This window comes from Macrotis lagotis, chromosome 2, assembly GCF_037893015.1.
Source record: "Macrotis lagotis isolate mMagLag1 chromosome 2, bilby.v1.9.chrom.fasta, whole genome shotgun sequence".
NCBI lineage: Eukaryota > Metazoa > Chordata > Mammalia > Peramelemorphia > Peramelidae > Macrotis > Macrotis lagotis.
Window position 1 is genome coordinate 142,206,866 of NC_133659.1, and position 21,578 is coordinate 142,228,443.

At 34.4% G+C, this 21,578-nt stretch overlaps 1 long non-coding RNA gene across 1 annotated transcript in view; it reads left to right on the plus strand.

The window, feature by feature from the left end:
• Positions 1–21,255, plus strand: part of LOC141511191 (uncharacterized) — a 52,956-nt gene extending 31,701 nt beyond the window's left edge. The window contains exons 2-3 of the long non-coding RNA XR_012475285.1: positions 18,051–18,143; positions 21,094–21,255. This is a non-coding gene — a long non-coding RNA (uncharacterized LOC141511191). The remainder of the gene's footprint in view (positions 1–18,050; positions 18,144–21,093) is intronic.
• The last annotated feature ends 323 nt before the right edge of the window (positions 21,256–21,578 follow it).

Sequence of the window (21,578 nt, forward strand, 5' to 3'; positions counted from 1 at the left end):
GTTACTCCTGACTCTAGGGCCAGTGCTTTATCCACTGCACCACCTAGCCACCCCATATATATATATATATATATATATATATATATATATATATATATATATATATTTTAAAGAGAACTTGAGTTCTACTAAAAGAAATTAAAGAAGGAATCAAGGGTTAACTCTTTTAAGTAATTAAATGAATTAAATGGGAACTTTCACAAAGTTTTGGGAGGAGTCTTGAAAACTAGGGGGAAAAAAAGCTGAAAAACTTACCAAAGACACTTTGAATATAGAATCAAAGAAGTGAAACTCCAAAATTAAATGGTTTGATAAAAAGTATTAATGTTCAAAGAAAAAAATGAAAGTTCATATGAACTATCTGTTCTCCAAAACATATATGCATAAAAAGAATTAGGAAATAGAATTTAAAGTGTAATCAGACTCCCAAGAAAGTATAACAAGGCAAAAGTTTCCAAAATGATTATTAGTGTTCAGAAATTCACAGGATGTGAGAAACAATTGGAAAACAGAAATCAAATGAAAAATAACAGGAATCCATGGGTCATTGAGTAAATGTGTCCCCACTTTTAACATATGCAGAAACATGACTTCTTAACTGCAGCATTTTCACATGAATCAAAAAAATTACTGCCAGTAGAAAGGCAGATAAAAATCAGAAAAATGTGATCACAATCATATAATATGACAAAATGAATAAGAGAAGTAAAAGAGTGACCAAAGACTTTAAAATGGCAAAAAGAGAAAAGCCTAACATCTGATATAATAAAGTAATTTTTGAACTTAGTTTAACAGGAAAACACAATGGTAGAATGTAGGAATGTGCAAACTTCATGAATTGCTTTTGAAAGAATAGAAACTAAACAGTTTTTGAAAGACAAAATTTGAAGATATGAGACACCTACAAATAAATAATTTTGAACTAATTGAAAGTAGGTAAAATGGAACTTTGGGGACTGTGCCAAGATGGCCCTGTGAAGATAGCATGTTAATGGAGCTTTTCCCTGTATAACACAAAATGAAGTCATGAAGTCTCTGCATACGCATTAAAGCTCTAGATTTGACCAGACCAGATTGAAAGAACTTTTCAATTGTATACATTGTGGATGATCTTCAGTGAAGGTCTGCCTCTTTTGGGGGAAAAGGGAAGTAAAACATAACTGGGTAGAAGAATGGTTAAGCCACTGGGAGGCTCTTAGCATTCCAGGTTCCAATAGCATGACAATAGCATAAGTCCTGGCAGTTATATAGCAAGTCATCCCCAAAGTCTGAACTCTGGGAAAAATGTGGCAAAAGACAGGATTCAGTTGGGAACAAACCAGTGCATAGGCAAAACTAAGACATAAAGGAGGAAACAAAACTCTGCAAAGGAAAGTCCTGTACTGTAGAGTCAACATCTTAGCCAACAAAAAGCCAGGGATAAAACCCCAGTCCTAGTGTATAAAGCTTGGTTCTACTCTCCCTATACCCCAGGAGCAGAGGTCAAACAAGATGAGCAAAAAAGCTAGAAGAGTACTCAGCACAGAGAGCTACTATGCAGCTGAAGGTTACAAAAATGCCACCCCGGAAAAAAAAAAACACAGGGGAAGTCTCAAAAGAGTCTATGAATTGGACTCAATTGAAAAGCTCATAGAAAAGCTTCAAAATGAATGGAAAAAACTAAAGAAGAGAGGAAGAAGAAAATTTAAAAAAATGAGAGCCAAGCATGAAAAATTGACCAAAGAAATCAGCTCCTTGAAATGTTCAAATAATCAAACAGAAAAAGAATGAAACTTCAAAAAATAAAATTGATCAACAGGAAAAGGAATGTAACTCATTCTAAAACTCCAGTCAACCAAATGGAAAGGGAATGTAACTCAGCAAAGAACAAAATTAACCAAGTGGAAAAAGGAAATGCATAAGCTAACTGAAAAAAATAAAACTCTTAAAAACTAGAATTAGACAAATAGAAATCAATGAATCTATGAGACTAAAAGATTCCATCAAAAAATTAAAAAGGCTGGAAAAAAGAGAAGAAAACATAAATTAACTTTTAGTAAAAACAAACAACCTGTAAAATACATCCAGAAGAGATAATTTAAAATTATTTGACAACTAGAAAATCTAGACTAAAAATAAGATCTATTATAGTAGGGGGAAAGAAGGGAGGGTATGAGTATATACTATTCAATAGATTCCCCAGAGAGGGAATAAGATGCATTCCCACTTGAGTTTAAAAAGCTCTCCTAAGGGGCATCTAGGTGGCACAGTGGATAGAGCACCAGTCCTGGAGTCAGGAGTACCTGAGTTCAAATATGGTCTCAGACACTTAATATACCTAGCTGTGTGGCCTTCAGAAAGCCACTTAACCCCATTTGCCTTGCAAAATCCAAAAAAAAAAGAGCTATCCTAAACTTCCAGCCAAGATGGCATAAAGAAGCCAGGTTCTGGTTTAAGTTCCCATGGCCTTCCCTCAAAACTAACCAAGTCTCTTAAGAGACTTTTTATCCACAGAACCCATGGAAAAATCAAGGAGAAGAATATCTACTAACAGCCCAGAGGCAGCAGGGTGAGGCCAGGGAACTGACCTGAGAACAGTGGGGGGGCAGTGTTTGCTTTGTGTCAGTGGGCAGATGGGAGAGATTTATTGCTGTGGCCCAGACATCCATCAAATCAGATCCACTGGTCTGGAATACCTGGGTCACTACTTTTCAGTTCAGTCTCCATGTTTCCAGATGAGTCCTCCTCCCTCAAACTCCATTCCTATAGGAGGGTGTGACTTTCTCCAGAAAAAACTCTGGAACAGCCCCCAGGTATTTATACCTTGCCCCAAGATCAAGGTGTGGGCCATAGATCTCTCCCAGCTGATTGCCAATTAAATTGATTAGCTGTCCAGTCCAAGAGCCCAGGAGAAACTGCCACTGCCTCTCCCATGCCCCCCCATAGGGAGTGGCCCAACAATCAATCACAGACAATGCAGATAAAGCTTTTGGATTCCCCTACTAGCCAGCCCCCTTGGAGTTCCTAAGCCCAGGGAACAAGGTTAATCAACACCAAAAGTTTGTCAATCAGGTCCTTCCCTGTCACAGGATCCTAGGAAAGGGACTCTAAATGATGAAAGGCCAATGGAAAACTGGGTCCATTGAATGTTACCTTGAAGATAAGAAGACCAGCTCAGAGGAGAATATAAATTAGTCTGCAGTCCAGAAAGACTTCTTAGAAGAGATTAGGAAGGATTTTAAAAATGGAATAGAAAAATTGGGAAAAGAAACACAAGTGAAAATAGAGAAAATTAGCATCTTGTAAGAAGAAACCAAACCCTTTGAAAATATAATTGGACAGGTACAAAAAGAAAATAATTCTCTCAAAAACACAATTGGACAAATGGAAAAAGACAATAACTCCTTCAAAAAATAGAGTTGACCAATTGGAAAAGGAGATGCAAAAGGTAGATGAAAACTCTTTTCTAAAAAAAAAAAGATTGGATTCTGTGGAAACTAACAACTTCATGACACCAAGAATCTGTTGGAAAAAAAAAACAAAGAAATGAAAAAAATAGAAGTCAATATAAAATATCTCATCAGTAAAAAATAGACCTGGAAAATATACCTAGGAGTGACAATTTAAGAATCATAGGATTGTGAAAACCTTGAAGATAAATCCTGGACTCCACAATTCAAGATCGATTAAAGGAGAATTACCCTGATATCCTGGAATCAGAGGGCAAAATAGTCATTGAAAGAATACAGATCCCTTCCTGAAATGGATTCCAAAATGAAAACATCATGGAATATTGTGGGGACAAAAATCCAGAACTATCAGATCAAGGGAAAAATCCTGCAAGTGGACAAAAAAAGAAGCAATTCAAATATCAAGGAGCACAGTAAGGATTATACAAGACCTGGCTGCAGCAACATTAAGGAATCAAAGGTCCTGGAATATGATATTCTGAAGAGCAAGGAAGCTCAGAATGCAGTCAAGAATTTATTATACAGCAAAACTGAGCCTTCTCTTACACAGAAAAAGATAGATATTTAATGAAATAGAAGACTTTCAACTTTTCCTGATGAAAAGACCAGAGCTAAACAGAAAATTTAGTCTTCAAAAAGGAGACTCAAGAGATACATGAAAATGTAAAAAGGAGAAAAAAAACCTTTTATCCAATAAGATATCCACCTGGGAGAGAGATTCTCATAACTCTGGAGAATAGTAACTCTTTAAGAGACAATATACTAAGCTAGAAGTAATGGGCATTTATCACTTGTCTGTGACTCTGATAGAATGATTTAAAAATAATATATCCTTAAAAAGGGGTACAGAAAAGAGACAGGTAGAAGGAGGAGTTGGGATGGTGTAAATTATATCACATGAAAAGGTGCAAAGGACCTATTGCAATAGAGGGGAAGGGAAGAGTTAAGTAGACCAGAATCTTACTCTCATCAGATTTGGCTCAAAGACGGATTAACACACACATCCACACTCAGGTTGAGTTTAGAAACTTATCTCATTTTTCAGGGATTAAAAGGGCAAAGGGGGAAGAGGAGAAGAGAGAGGAACTGCTAGAAGGAAGGGAAGGAAGAAGCAAAAGGGGAAGAAATGGGGAGGGAGTTCAATAGAAAGAGACAAGCACACTGAAGGAGTTGGTGTTCTGAAGCAAAATACTAGGGAATAGGGATAAGGTAAAAAATAGTGAAAATACAAACAGAAGTAGGATATCATGGAGAGCAATAAAAAGTTAGTGATTAGGCTTCTGACCAGGATGGTGGAGAGAAGACAGGGCCTGTACTAAGCTCTCCTGATCTTGTCTCATATATAATATGAAGCAAATCTTTTATTAGAAATCTGATTGATAAAACCCAGGAAGGGAAACAAGGAGAAGAACCCCTACCTCAAGGTCTGTCTTTAGGGATCAGGGGTGAGCTGGGCTCAGAGAACATAGAGCCAGTAGCAGTGGAGTGAGAACTGGATTAACCTAAAATCAGCCCTGGATGCTTTCATTATGGGAACTGCTCTGAGAAACAAATGGAGAGTTGTTGGTGTTGGTGTTGACAGAGGGACTGACTGGTGCTTATCAGAAGGACTGAAAGGTTAGTTTCAACCACTATCACCCCCTACTAGACAGGTAGAGATGTTATACTCAGTGAGTAAAGCTTCTAGCACCCCCTACTGGCTGACCCTCATGGAGTTACTAAATCCAGGGAGTAAAGCCTCTGGGGATTCCAATACCAACCTCTGTAAACTACTCCTCCCCCAACACAAGATCTTAGAAAAACAAAGAAAGGCCAATGGGAAGGGGGATCCATAGAAAAAATTCTGGAAAGAAAGGACCCTAACTCAGAGAGATGTAGAATGTCTCAGGAGAATATGATTTGGTCTCAAGCACAGAAAGACTTTCTTGAAGAAATCAGGAAGGAGCTTAAAAATAAGTTGGAAAATTTGGGAAAAGAAACCCAAGAGAAGATTAACACCTTGCAACAAGAAAACAAATCCTTGGAAAATACAATTGGGCAAATGTAAAAAGAAAATTCTCTAAAAGTCTAAATTCGTCAAATGGAAAACTGTTACAAAAATTGGAACAAGTGTTGTAAAAATTAAATGAAGAGAATTCTCTTCTAAAAAAAGAATGGAGTCTGGAAACCAATGACTTCACGAGACAACAAGATTTTGCTAAACAAAACCAAAAAACAGAAAAAATTAAAGAAAATGTAATATACTCATCAGCAAAACCACCAAATTTGAGACCAGATGAAGGAGAGATAACCTAAGAACTATTGGTATTCCTGAAAACATTGAAGAGAAGAATGGCCTGGACTCAATAATATAGGATTTAGTAATGGAAAACTTCCCTGTTATCATGGAAGCAGAGGGCAGGATAGTTATTGAAAGAATACATTGATTCCCTCCAGAAAGGGATACCAAAATTAAAATGCCAAGTAATATTGTAGCCAAATTAAAGAACTATCAGATAGAAGAGAAAATCCTACAAGCAGCTAGAAAGAAACAATTTAGATGCCAAGGAGCCACAGTAAGGACGTGGCTGCTTAATGTTGATGAAGGGATTGAAGGGCCTGGAATGCAGTATTGCAAAAAAAGCAAGGGAGCTTGGAATTCATGAAAGAATTCCTTATCTGCTAAAACTGAGCCTTCTCTTCCAGGGCAAAAGACAGACATTTAATGAAATAGAAGACTTACAACGTTTGCTAATGAAAAGACCATAGCTTCATAGAAAATTTGGACTTCAAACAAGAGATTCAAGAGACACATGAAAAGGTTAATAAAAAGGGGAGGGTGGTAAAAAAAGAAAACAATCCTGTTAGCCAGTAAGATGAAACTGGCTATATTCCTATCTGGGAGAAAGACATTAAACCTTTTGAGAATTTTAATTCTGTTAGAGAGAATTTAATTAGTCAGAAGAGATGGACACTTATGACTTATTCAAGAAACTGCTATCCAATAAGATGATACTGGCTAAAACCTTATCTAAGAGAAAGACTAGTGTCTTTACCAATATTTGTAATTCTATTAGAGAGAATATACTTAGCCAGAAGTAAGGAACACTCATGACCTTTATTTAACTCAGATAGAATGAAGTAAAAACAATATCTTCTTAAAAAGGAGGACAATAAAAAATGGAAGGATGGAGGAGACTGAATGGGGTAAATCTCATTACATTAAGAGGTACAAAGGACCTATTGCAATAGAGGGGAAGGGATGTGAGAACTACTTGAATCTTACTCTCAACAGATGGGCTTAAAATTAACATAAATACATACACTCAGTTAAGACACTTATACCTTTAAAGTGTTAAAAGGGGAAAAGGGAAGTGGGAGGAAAGGGGGAACTAACAAAAGGAAGGGAAGGAAGAAGGGGCAAAGGGAAAGTGGAAAAAAGGGGAGGGGTTTGGATATAGGAGGACAAATACACTTAAGGTGGTGGTATTCAGAAACAAAATACTGGGGAATAAGGATAAGAGGGAAAAGGAGGAAAATACAAACAGAGGGAAGATAGCATGGAGGACAATAAGGAGTTAGTAATTATAAGTTTGAATGTGAATGGGATGAACTCTCCCAATCTAACCCTACCCAAAATAAAATTATATTATGAAGCATCAGTCATCAAAACTGTCTGGTAGTGGCTAAGAAATAAAGTGGTGGACCAGTGGAATAGATTAGGTGCAATAGCCAGAAATGATTATAGCAATCTGCTGTTTGATAAGCTCAAAGAGTCCAACTATTGGGATAAAAAACTCTCTTTGATAAAAACTGCTGGGAAAATTGGAAGTTAGTATGGAAGAAACTTAGATTAGACCAACAACTCATACCCTTTACCAAGATAATATCCAAATGGATACAGGATTTACACATAAAAAACAATACTATAAGCAAATTAGAAGGTCAAGGAGTAGTTTATCTGTCAGATCTATGGAAATGGGAGCAGTTCAGTTTATGACTAAGGAAGAGATGGAGAACATCCCTAAAAACAAACTAGATGATTTCAATTACATTAAGTTAAAAATCTTTTGAACAGATAAAACCACTCTCACCAAGAGCAAAAGAAATGTAGTAAACTGGGAAACAATGTTTACAACTAATGTGTTTCTGACAAAAGAGTCACTTCTAAAATATTTAGTCATATTTAAAAAAGCCATTAACCAGTTGACAAATAGTCAAAGGATGTGCAAAGGCAATTTACAGAAAAGGAGATCAAAGCAATACATAGTCATATAAAAATTGCTCTAAATCATCAATTTTTAGAGAAATGTAAATTAAAGCTTCTCTGAGGTACCACCTCATACCTCTCAGACTGACCAATATGAACAGAAAGGATAATTACCATTGCTGGAAGTGTTGTGGAAAATATGAGACACTATTACACTGTTGGTGGAGCTATGAACTCCTCCAACCTTTCTGGAGAGAAATTGGAACTATGCCCAAAGGGCAACAAAAATGTGCATACCCTTTGATCCAGCAATACCGCTAATGTGTCTATACCCTGAAGAGATGATGAAAAAGGGTTAAAAAATATCACTTGTATAACAATATTCATAGCAGTCCTGTTTGTGGTGGCAAAGAATTGGAAATCAAGTAAATGTCCTTCAATTGGGGAATGGCTTATCAAACTGTGGTATATGTATTTATGTTATAGAACACTATTGTTCTATTAGAAACCAGGAGGGAAGGGAATTCAGGGAAGCCTCTAGTGATTTGCATGAACTATTGCTGAGCTAAATGAGCAGAAACAGAAAAACCACTGTACAACCTAACAGCAACATGGGGGTGATAATCAACCTTGATGGATTTGCTCATTCCATCAGTGCAACAATCAGGGACAATTTTGTACTGTCTACAATAGAGAATACTATTTGTATCCAGATAAAGAACCATGGAGCTTAAACAAAGTTCAAAGACTGTTCCCTTTAATTTAGAAAAAAAAACTGATATCTTATTGTCTGATCTTGTAATCTCTTATACTTTTTTTCTTCCTTAAGGATATGATTTCTCTCTCATCACACTCAATTTGGATCAGTGCACAACATGGAAACAATGTAAAAGCTGACAAACTTGGCCTTAGACACTTAGTAATTACCTAGCTGTGTGGCCTTGGCCAAGCCACTTAACCCCATTGCCTAGCAAAAACCTAAAAAAAAAAAGACTGACAAATTGCTTTCTGTGTGGGGTGGGGTGGGGGAGGGAAGTAAGTTTGGGGAAAAATTATAAAACTCAAAATAAATAAAATCTTTAATTAAAAAATAAATAAAATAAAATAAAAAGATAGCCAGGAAAATTTTTTAAAAATGTAAGCCAATAGCAGAGTGGATTAAACACCAGAATCCTACAATATGCTGCTTACAAGAACTCATTTGAAACAGAGAGATGCATATAGAGTACAGGTAAAAGGTTGGAGAAAAAAATATATTTTGCTTCAGCTGAAGACAAAAGAGCAGGGATAGCAATCCTTATCTCAGACAAAGCAGCTGCAAAAATAGAGTTAAAAGAGATAAGGAAGGAAACTGTATCCTCCTAGAAGATACCATAGACAATAAAGTAATTTCAATACTAAATATGAATGTACATAATAGTATAGCATCCAAATTCTTAGAGGAGAAGTTGAAGGAGTTATAGGAAGACATAGACAGCAAACTCTATTATTAGGAGACCTTAACCTTCCACTCTCAGATTTAGATAAAGCTAATGATAAAACAAATAAGAAGGAAGTTAAGGAGGTAAATAGATTGTTAGAAAACCTAGTTATGATAGACCTATGGAGGAAACTGAATGGAGAGAGAAAAGAATATACTTTCTTTTCTGTAGAACATGGCACTTTCACAAAAATTGACCATGTATTAGGGCATAAAAACCTAATAATCAATTGCAGAAATAGTGGATACATCTTTCTTAGATCATAATGCAATAAAAATCATTTTCAATACTGGGCAAGGGAGATACAGACCCAGAACTAATTGAAAACTAAATAACTTTATTTTAAGGAATGAGTGGGTCAAACAACAAATTATAGAAAGAATTAATTATTTCATCCTAGATAATGACAGTAATGAAACAACATACCAAAATCTATGGGAAACACTCAAGACTGGCCATCAGGGGATATATTATATCTTTTAATGCTTATATGAATAAATTAGAGAAAGAAGAAATCAATGAACTGAATATACATGTAAATAAATTAGAAAAAGAACAAATTTAAAACCCCCAATTAAATGCCAATTTGGAAATTCTAAAAATTAAAGGAGAAATTAATAAAATCAATAGCAAGGAAACTATTCAACTAATAAATAAAACCAACAGTTGGTTTCATGAAAAATCCAATATTATATGCAAATTAGGAGAAAAGTAATATTTACCTGTCAGATCTATGGAAAGGGGAGCAGTTTATGAACAAGGAAGAAATAGAGAACATTATAATAAAAAACAAACTGGATAATTTTGATTACTTTAAAATTAAAAAACTTCTGCACAAACAAAACCACTCTAACCAAGATCAAGAGAAATGTAGTAAATTGGGAAAAATTTTACAACTAGTGTTTCTAACAAAGGACCCATTTCTAAAATATATAGAGAACTAAGTCAAATTTATGAAAAATAGTAAGGAAAACATTTGAATCCCCATTGACATTCCCCAATTTACAAATGGTCAAAGGATATTCTTTTTTTTTAAAGATTTTATTCATTTTGAGTTTTACAATTTTCCCCCTAATCTTATTTCCCTCCCCCATTACCCTCAGAAAGCAATTTTCCAGTCATTACATTGTTTCCATGGTATATATTGATACAAATTGAATGTGATGAGAGGGAATTCATGTCTTTAAGGAAGAAATATATAGTATAAGAGATAGCAAGATCAAACAATAAGATATCAGTTCTTATTTCTAAATAAAAGTCAATAGTCTTTGGTCTTTGTTCAAACTCCACAGTTCTTTCTCTGGATTCAGATGGCATTCTCCATTGTAGGGAGCCCTAAATTGTCCCTGATTATTGCACTGATGGAATGAGCAAGTCCATCAAATTTGATCATCACCCCCATGTTGCTGTTAGGGTGTGCAGTGTTTTTCTAGTTCTGCTCATCTCACTCAGCAAATCCTTCCAGGTTTCCCTGAATTCCCATCCCTCCTGGTTTCTAACAGAACAATAGTTCTAGAACCATACCACATGTATACCACAGTTTGGTAAGCCATTCCCCAACTGAAACACATTAACTTGATTTCTAATCCTTGGTCAAAGGATATTCAATGGCAATTTTCAAATGAGGAAATCAAAGGTATCTAAGGTTATATGAATAATTGCTCTAAAGCATCTGATAAGAGAAATCAAAATTAAAGAATCTTTGAGGTACCACCTCACACCTCTCAGATTAGCCAATATGACCAGTAAAGACAGTGATAGATGCTGGAAGCAATGTGGGAAATGTGCGACACTAATGCATTGTTGGTGGAACTGTGAATTGATTCTATAGAGCAATTTGGGATTATGTCCAAATGGCAATAAAAATGTGTATTCCCTTTGATCCGACAATACCATTACTGAGTAAAAAATCATGAAAAAGGGTAAAAACCTCACAGGTACAAAAAACATTCATAGCAACTCTATATTTGCAAAGAATTGGAAATCAAGGGGATGTCCATCAACTGGGGAACAATAAAACAAATTATGGTATATGAATGTAATGGAACTCTATTGTTCTATTAGAAATCAGGAGTGATGGGATTTAAGAGAAGCTTGGAAAAACTTGCATGAATTGATACTGAGTTTGATGAGCAGAACCAGAAGAACATAGTATACCTTAACAATGTGCAATGATGCTCAACCTTGATGGATTTACTGATTTGGTCAATGTAATAATCAAGGACAATTTTAGGGGATCTGTAATGGAGAATACCATCATTATCTAGAGAAAGAACTGTGGAGTTTGATTGAACAACAGAGATTATTATCTTCAATTTTTAAAAAAGTCTTAAATATTACATAATGTTGATATCTGTAATATTTTTCTTTTTTCTTTAAGGATATATTTTGACTCTCAACACATTCAATATTGATCTATACATATCATGGAAATGATATAAAGACAAAAAAATTATCTTCCATTGAGGGGAGGGTGGAGGAAAGGGAGGATAGGGGAAAAAACTGCAAAATTCTAAACTTTGCAAAAAATGATTGGTAGGGGCAGCTAGGTGGCACAGTGGAAAGCTCACTGACCCTGGAGTCAGGAGTACCTTAGTTCAGATGTGGCTTCAGACACTTAATCATTACCTAACTGTGGCCTTAGGGAAACCATTTAACTCCCATTGCCTAGCAAAAAACCTAAAAAAAGGATTGGTAGAAACTACTATTGCATATAATTGGAAAACAAATAAAATATTTATATAAAAAATAAACATCTATCCTAGTCTACCTGGAATTGAGGAGGGGATGAGGTAAAAAAAGAAAGAAGGAATTGATAAAAGGGAAGGCAAAGGTATAAGTGTAAAACTGAAACTTAAAATTTAAAAGAAAAGTTAAAGGGGGAAGGGAGTAAAACTGGTAAGGTGGAATAAGAGGAAAGGAGAGAGAAAATATAGTTAGGGAAAGATATCATGTAGGAAAATACAGAATTAGTAATCTTAATTGCAAATGTGAATGGGATGAACTGTCCCATAAAACAGAAGTGGTTAGCAGGATGGATTAAAAACCAGAATCCTACAAAATGTTTATATGAAAGACATTTAAAGCAGAGAGATGTACATAGGGTAAAGATAAAACACTGGAGCAAAATATATTATATTTCAGCTGAAACAAAAAAAAATCATAGCTAGGGATCCTGATATCAGACAAAACAAAAGCAAAAATCAATCTCATTAGAATGGATGAGGAAGGAAACTATATCTTCTTAAACTTCTTAAAAGGTACTATAAGCAATGAAGATATATCATTATTAAACATGTATGCCCCTAAAGGTATAGCATTCCAGTTCCTAGAGGAAAAGTTGTATGAATTACAAGGAGACATAGACAAACAAAAGTTTAATAAGGGAGTGTCCTCAACCTCCCTTTCTCTGAACTAGGTAAATCTAACCACAAAATAAACAAGAAGGAAGTTAAGAAGGTGAATAAAATCTTAGAAAACTTAGATATGCTAGATCACTGAAGAAAACTGAATGTACAGAAAAAGAATATACCTCTTTTCTCTACCAAAAATGATCATGTACTAGGCTATAAAAACATTATAATCAAATGTATGAAGGCAGAAGTAATAAATACATACTTTTCATAACATGATGTAATAAAAATTAATAAATTAATAATACATAAATGATAATGTAACAAAATGTCATGGAAAAATAAATAAAAAAATAATTGGAAATTAAATAACTTGATTTTAAAGAATGAGGGGATCAAACAACAAAACAAACATGAAATCAAGCATTTCATCCAAGAAAATGATAGAAATGAGACAACATACCACAATTTATGGAATGCAGCAAAGGCAGCTTTTGGGGGGAATTTTATATCTTTAAATGTTCATATGTATAAAATAGAGAGGGAAGGAATCTATGAATTGGGCATGCAACTAAAAAAGCTATTAAAAAGAACAATTAATGATCCCTAATTAAATGCCAAATTAGAAATTCTGAAAATCTAGGTCGAGATTAATGAAATTGAAAACAAGAAAACTATTGACCTAATAAATAAAACTAAGAGTTAGTTTTATGAAAAACCAATTAAATAGATAAACCATTAGTTAATCTGATTCAAAAAAGAAAGAAAACAATCAAATTACCAGTATTAAAAATGAAAAAGGTGAACTAATCACCTATGAGGAGGATAGTAAAGACTCAATTTGGAGCTATTTTGCTGAATTGTATGCCAATAACTTTGATAAGCTGAGTGAAAGAATTGAATATTTGCAAAAATACAAACTGCCCAGATTAAGAGAAGATGAAATAAAATATCGAAATAACCTAGTTTCAGAAAAAGAAATTGAAGAAATTATCAATAGAAACCTTAAGAAATAGTTGACATTTCAAGATGAATTTACAAGTGAATTTTACCAAACACTTAACGGAAAATAATTCAAATACTACATAAACTATTTTTAAAAATAGGAGAAGGAGTTCTGCCACATTCCTTTCCTGTCACCAATATGTGTTAATACCTAAACCGGGAAGAGGGAAAATAGTCAAAGAAAATTGTAGACCGATCCCCCTAATGAATATGGAGGCAAAAATTTTAAATAAAATTTTAGCAAAGAGATTATAACAAGTTATTTTTAGGATAGTACATCACGATCAGGTGTATTTACGCTAGGTAGGTAGAGTTGTTCAATATTAGGAAAACACTCAACATAATTGAACATATCAACAATAAAATCAATAGAAATCATAGCTCAATAGATGCTGAAAACACTTTTCACAGAATACAACATCCATTCCTAATAAAAGCACTAGAAAAAATAGGAATAAATGGAATTTTCCATAAAAATAATAAGTAGCATCTATCTAAAATAATAAGCGGTATCTATCTAAAACCATCAATCAATATATGTAATGGAGATAACTACTAGCACTTTTAATAAGATCAGTGGTGAAACAAGGATGCCCATTTTCACCATTACTATTTAATATAGAAAGGGCACTAGGTGGTGCAGTGGATAGAGCACTGGCCTTGTAATCAGGAAGACAGGAGTTTAAATCCAGGCTCTGACACTTGACACCTACTGGTTGTGTGACCTTGGGCAAGTCACTTAACACTGATTGCCTGTCTTCAAGGACCATCTCCTGTCATCCCAATTCTTATCTGGCCACTGGATCCAGATGGTTGTGGAGGAGAAAGTGAGGTTAGTGACTTAGCACAGTACCCCCTGACTCAAATCTAATTCATGTGCTAATCATGGCATCACCTCCCTGATGTAATGCTCTTCTTTGAGAATGAAGGACAAAAACCCAACAGTAACATGTATTAGAAATGTTAGCTTTAGCAATAAGAAAAGAAAAACAAATTGAAGTAATCAGAAATGACAATGAGGAAACAAAGCTTTCACTTTTTTTCAGATGATAAGATGATATATTTAGAGAACTCAAAAATTACTTGAAACAATTAACAAATTCATCAAAGTAGCAGGATATAAAATAAACCCACATAAATCATCAACATTTCTATATTTGAGCAACAAAACCCAAAAGTAAGCTGTAGACAGAGAAAATCCATTTAAAGTAAATGGAGATAACATTAAATACTTGGGAATCTTCCTGCCAAGACAAATCCAGAAACTGTATGAACACAATTATAAAGCACTTCTTACCCAAATAAAGTCAGATTTAAACAATTGGAAAAATGTCAATTGCTCATAGTTATGTCAAGTTAATATAATAAAAATAAAAATTCTGCCTAAATTAAATTACTTATTCAGTGCCATACAAATCAAACTACCGAATAACTATTTTACTGAGCTAGAAAATGATAGTAACAAAACTTAACTGGAGCAACACAACATCAAGAATATCAAAGCATCTGATTAAAAAAAAATTGTAAAAGAAAGTGGCCTAGCTCCATGAGATCTAAAATTATGGTATAAAGCAACTCAAAACTGCCTGAAATTGGTTAAGAACTAAAGTAATGGATCAATGGATTAGGATAGGTTCAAAAGAAACACCAGAAAATGACTACAGTAATCTACTGTTAGACAAACTCAAAGATATTAACTTCTGGGGTAATAACTCACTATTTGAAAAAAAATTGTTGGGAAAACTAGAAAAGAATATGGCAAAACTAGGCATAGACCCACATCTCGCAACCTATCCCAACATAATCTCAAAATGGATGCACGATTTAGACATAAAGTATGATAACTTAGACCTATTAACAGACCAAGAAATGCTCTGTCAGTTTGATGGAAAGGGGAGAAATTTACAACCAAGCCAGAAAGAGAGTACATTATAAGTTGCAAAATGAATTATTTAACTATATTAATTAAAAAGTTTTTGCACTAATAAAACCAATACTCCCAAAATTAGAAGGAAAAATGGAAATTTGGGAAACAATTTTCACATCTAGAGGTTCTGATAAAGGTCTCATTTACAAAATATATAGAGAGAATTGCATGAAATTTATAAGGTTTATAAGTCATTCCCTGATTGATTAATGATCAAAGGACATGAACAGTCTTCAGATGAAGAAATTACAGCTATATGTAATCATATGAAAAACATGTTCCAAATCATTACTGATTAGAGAAATGCCAATTTACAAAACCATGAGGTTCCATGTCATGCCTATCAGATTGGGAAAGATGACAAAAATGGAAAATGAACAATGTTGGAGAAGTTGTGGGAGCATTGGGACATTGATACATTGCTGGTGGGGTTGTGAAATGATCCAACTATTCTGGGGAGCTATATATAACTAGGCTTAAAGAGCAACAAAATTAATCATACCCTTTGACTCAGCAATACCAATACCAGTCCTATATCCAGAAGAAATTATACAAAAATAGGAAAAGTCTCACATGTTCCAAAATATTCTTAGCAGCCTTTGTTTTAGTGGCAAAGATTTGTAAACTGAAGGGATGCCCATCAATTGGGGAATGGCTGAACAAGTTATGTTATATGAATGTTAAGATGTACTACGGTTCCATAAGAAACCATGAATAGTCAGACTCTAGAGAAGAATGGAATGAATTACAGGAACTGTTGTTGAGTGAAGGGAGAAGAACCCAGAAAACATTCTACACAATAACAACAACATTGTGAATTGATCAACCATGATGATTGCAGCTCCTCCAGAACATCAGAGAGCTAGGACAATCCTAGGGGATTGGCTCTGGACAATGCTATCCTCATTCATAGGAATGAAAACAAAATAAAAATTAAACCCTACAGGAGCAGCTAGGTGGCATAGTGGATAAAGCACTGGCCCTGGAGTCAGGAGTACCTGGGTTCAAATCTGGTCTCAGACACTTAATAATTACCTAGCTGTGTGGCCTTGGGTAAGCCACTTAATCCCATTTGCCTTGCAAAAAAAAAAACCCTAAAAAAAAATTAAACCTACAGAAATTGAATGAACATTACCTTCACTTTTTAAAAGTTTCTCTTATGTATTTCTTTCTATCTCATGGTTTTCTCTCTTTTTTCTTAATCCTAATCCCTCATACCTAAAATGACTAATCTAGAAACATGTTAAACACAAATGTGTTTGTACAATATTCACCTGATTGTTTACTTCTGAGGGGAAGGTAATGGAAAGGGAGGGTGGAAGGAAATTACATAACTAAAAAAGAATGCATATGCATGTGGATGAATGTGGAAAAACTTTCATAACATATAATTGGAAAAATAAAGTAACAATTGGAAAAAAGAAAGTGGGTAAAATGTGATCAAATTCATATCTATAGATTACAGATATTGATATATCAAGATATGACAAGAAGTATTAAAGTTAAAAGAAAAAAATGAAAGAACATATGAGTTATCTAGTCTCCAAAATAGAAATGCCTAAAAATAGAATTAGGAGAGAGATTATCATCCCTATTTTATATAGTATGAACATAAAGATAAAATTGACTAAGTGAACTTTCTAGTTTTGCACATATAGAAAGAATTTAACAAAAGATTCAAAAAATCAGATCTTCCTGACTCTAAATAGTGTATCATATTGCCTCACATCATGAAAATGATGTATAAAGTATAAATGTCAATGAATGAATAAAAACAGACACACTCAGTGTCTGGGTATTTTGTAAGGAAAAAAATTGAGAATCCATGGCCAGAATCTATGACTATATTTCAACTTGACGCACAAGGTTCATCTTAATCAACTGTCTGAAATCCACACAATGATTTGCATTGACAGTATAGGCACCTGCCAGTGACTTTAAAATCAAAATACAAAGAAATAAAAGTAATTTTTTTTCTAGAAAATTTGCTGAACCCTGATTTATTTAACATGCCAAGAAATGCATCTTTATCTTTCCAATAATTCATATGAGATATATTTCAAAAATTAACCTTTCTCCCTTTGCAGTCTTGTGAGCTAATACAATTATTTGAATATATATGAGAACAAAAAATTTTCCCACATATAAATATACTATTATTTTCTTTTGTCCAATTAACTGAGGAAAATTAAGCCATTATTACCAGTTTAGTAAACTAAGCATTTAAGTAAAGTCAAAGGAATTCAAATATTTCATGTCCTATAAAGGCTGAAAAAGTGCGGTAGAGAGGAGAATGAAAGTATGTGGCAATCTATTACTTCCTTGATAGCTTCATTTCTCTGAGGTGCATAGTGCTTCAGAGAACCACAGTTAATTTCCTCAGTCACTTATTCCTCCTAATTTTAATCTCTTCCATCACTTTCCCTTTGCTGCTAAATTCAATAAGATATATGTCAGGAGGCATCATCATAGATTTGTGAAAGTAACCATCCAGGGGACCATTTTTGGCTGTTCATCATATATGGACAATGCGTCACAGATTAACAGAATCCAACTTTTTTTGTGAGGGAAGGGCAAATATTTATTGAGGCCATACTATGAACCATGGACTCAACATTGACTCATTCTATTTCATTTCTCTTTCAGTCCCTGTCAAAGGATGTTCTGCATAATATCCTGGATGAACTGGTGGCACTTCAAATTCAGCATGTCCCAAAGTGAACTCATACTTTCAGAGTTGTAAGCCAAGCACTTTGCAAAACTTAAAGCACTATGAAATTTATAAGCAATATTCTCTTCCTATCCTCTCCCTGACACCTGTCTGCTTTTTCCAGACACCCACACTCAAAATTTTGGATGCATCTTTGATACTTCTCTCTCACTCACTGGCCAAATAAAATCATGTCCCAAATCCTGTCTAGTTCTCCATTATCACTTATATCTACTTCCTCCTTTCCAGACCTAAGACAATCACCTCAGTTCTGAACTCAGTAACATTCATCTTGACTATTTTAATAGTTTCCTGTTTTCCTCAGTCCTTTTTCAATTACTCCTTTCTACCACTTCCTGAATGATTTTTATAATTATGTCTAATTGCATCATAGCTCCATTAAAAATTATTAAGCCAAAGTTCATTGAGTGCAGGTATTTGTGACCTTCCAGGATCTAAATACTTTTCTAGTTTGTTCTCATATTACTCACTTAATAATAGTCTATATCAGAATCAATGGGTGCTGAAAAACAATGCCAGAATCCATTAAGCAGTAAGACTATTAAAATACTAATTTAACAGCTATCACTGTGCTATCAGCTATACTATTTAGACATCAGACCCTATGGTAGCCTTTGTGAATTATTTCTTTATTTCTGCCTTTAAGGACAGAAACATAAATCTGTTGTTTAGTTGTTTCAGCCACATCTAGCTCTTTACAACTCCATTTGGGCATTTCTTGTCAAAGATATTGTGTGCTGAGTCATATTCTTCTCTTGCTCAATTTATAAATGACTCTCCCAGGCTCACATATCTAGCAAGTGTCTCATGCCATATTTGAACTCAGGAAGATGCCTTACTGATTCCATGCACTTTATTATAATGCTGTACAGTGGATCAATCCAATCAGATCAAATTTCAATTTTTATACCTATCTAGAAAATGCCTTCTGTTCACTATTTTTGTGTACTTCTTTTGCCAAGCTATTGGATGTTCCCCCCATGATTTCTTGTATCATTCCCATTTTTATTCCCAGTTTTTCCTCTATTGCTCTTACTTAATTTTGAAAATCCATTTTGAGATCTTCCAAGACTTGAGACCAATTCATATTTTTCTTTGTGGCTTTGGATATGGGAGTTTTGACTTTGATATCTTCTGAGTGATCTTCCCTGTTCCCATAGTAACTGTCTAATGCCAGATTTTTTTTCTGTTGTTTGCTCATTTTCCAGTCTATTTCTTGAAATTTGACTCTTCCAGGGTGGATGGTGCACTATCCCAAGGTTCAGGGATTTTGTGCAGTTGTTTTCAGAGATACTCCTAGGGACTGCTATGTTTTCAGTTCTTCTGAGGTGGTATGTTTACTATTCTCCTGGTCAGTGCTCTGTTCTTTGAATAACTAAAAACATTCTTTTCTGCCTGAAACTGTGATCCACAAACTTTAGTAAGCTAGTGCTCCTTGCCCTGGTATTGTCATGCAGGATGTACCCAGGGTTGAGTATGGATAAACAAGAGTCATGCCCCCAGCTACAACAAAAAGACCCCTCTGATCTGGAAGCAGTTGTTGCCACTGCTGTTTCAGAGGCCATCAAGACCCACTCCTGATCAGGATTATGCTGGTATGGTTTGCAATAGACTGGAGTCCACTCTCATCCTGGTGCAACTGATCTATCTTGCTGACCTTCTAAGTTATCTTGAGCTGAAAGGAATATTCCTCTAAATCCCTTTGTGGATTCTGACATTCCAGAATTGGTTTTAGGACATTACTTAAAAGTCTTTGAAGGGATTTCAGTTAGAGTTCAGGCAAGTAAGTTCCTGACTTTTCTCTGTCATCTAGGCTTTGCCCCATAAAAATCTTCTCTCATCTTTATCTCTGTCATGTTTCAATAGGAACACAATCTTATCTTCCATCTGGTGCCATCACACTGGTGGAGTCCCATGCCTGGAGTGCTCTTGCTCAAAACCTCCAACTGATTCAAATCAAAAATTGTCTCCTGCAGGCAGCCTTAGTCTATTTCCTTCCCTTCATTACTCCAATGACTTCCTAGCCCTCAGAAATGGTCTTCCATATACTCTCCATTTGTTTTGTGTGTACTGGTTCATGTGCCTTCCCCTTCAAAATGGTAGCTCTTTGTGGATATGGACTTAAAAAAAATGTTTTTGTTTTATCCTCAACACTTAGCATAGTGCTTGTTGTCATAGAAATGAGTCATTAATTGCCTCAAGTGATAGAACATTGCATCTGGAATCAGGAAGACCTGAGTTCAAATTTCACAATGTAAACTGGATCAAGTCACATTTGCCTTAGTTCCTTATCTGTATATACCCTCATTTATACATTCATTATATATATATATATATATATATATATATATATATATATATATATATATATATATATAATTAGTTCTTTCTCTGGAGGTATACAAAGACATGTTGATAGATTAATTGTATTCAGCTTTTTTTATATTACTAGAAGAGAATGAAAGCAAATTCATCAATTTAACTACAAAAAAGGCACCTTCACCTACTCTATACAATAATCATTTAGGCTAAATACAACTGCATTTTAGCAAACAAAATAAAATAATTAAAATATATATTCTCTCATTCCAGTTGCAACCAAAGGAAATGCATAGGCTATGTAATTTTTCATTCTATGAAAAATGTTAGAGTTCTACCTAATGGAAATGACTTATGAACACAGAGCTTGTCCATTGATCTCACTCCATTAAGGTAGAATAGATTCAGCTTTTTCCAGTTGTTTGAAGTGACTTGATGCTATTTTCTAAATGATCCAATTTGGTTAATCTGTAAATGAGCCTTAAGTCTTATTTTTACATAAGACTCCCATCACTGGTAAAGATTGATCCATATCTACCTTCATAAGAGAGTAAATTATAGAGATTTTTGAAGAGAATTCTTGTGGCTTTGGTGTTTAGTTTTGAGTGAGAATATATATGGTTCATGTTCTCTTCACAGAAAAATCTTTGGAGGAAGGAAAAGACTGAGAAGACTATGACACCTGCTTGTCCTTATTGGCAGCTTGAGTCACAAAGGATATGCAGAAATTTCCTCTAAAGTGAGATTGTAGACTTTTTCTTGATCTGACATATCTTGCTCCCAACATATTTATTCATGTATTGCCTGGTATATTCTAAATTATATAACTTCTCTGACTTCTGCTTGCTATTGGTTTAGATAAATTAACAATTTGTAATTGCAATGATTTTTTGCATAATTACTATTGGTGCCAAGGGAGTCATGCCTTCCATATGCCTTGAGGCACTTCCTTTCCATTAATAGATACTAGAAGAACAACTTAAACCTAAAAAAAATTCCCTGAACTAATGATATTAATGGTGGCACACAGAAATAATTCTAACTTGATATTTCCTCTTTGAAGAGAACAGAATAGCCAGGTGTGTAGCATCAATCTTCTGCTCTTTTTCTTGCAAGAGTCAAAA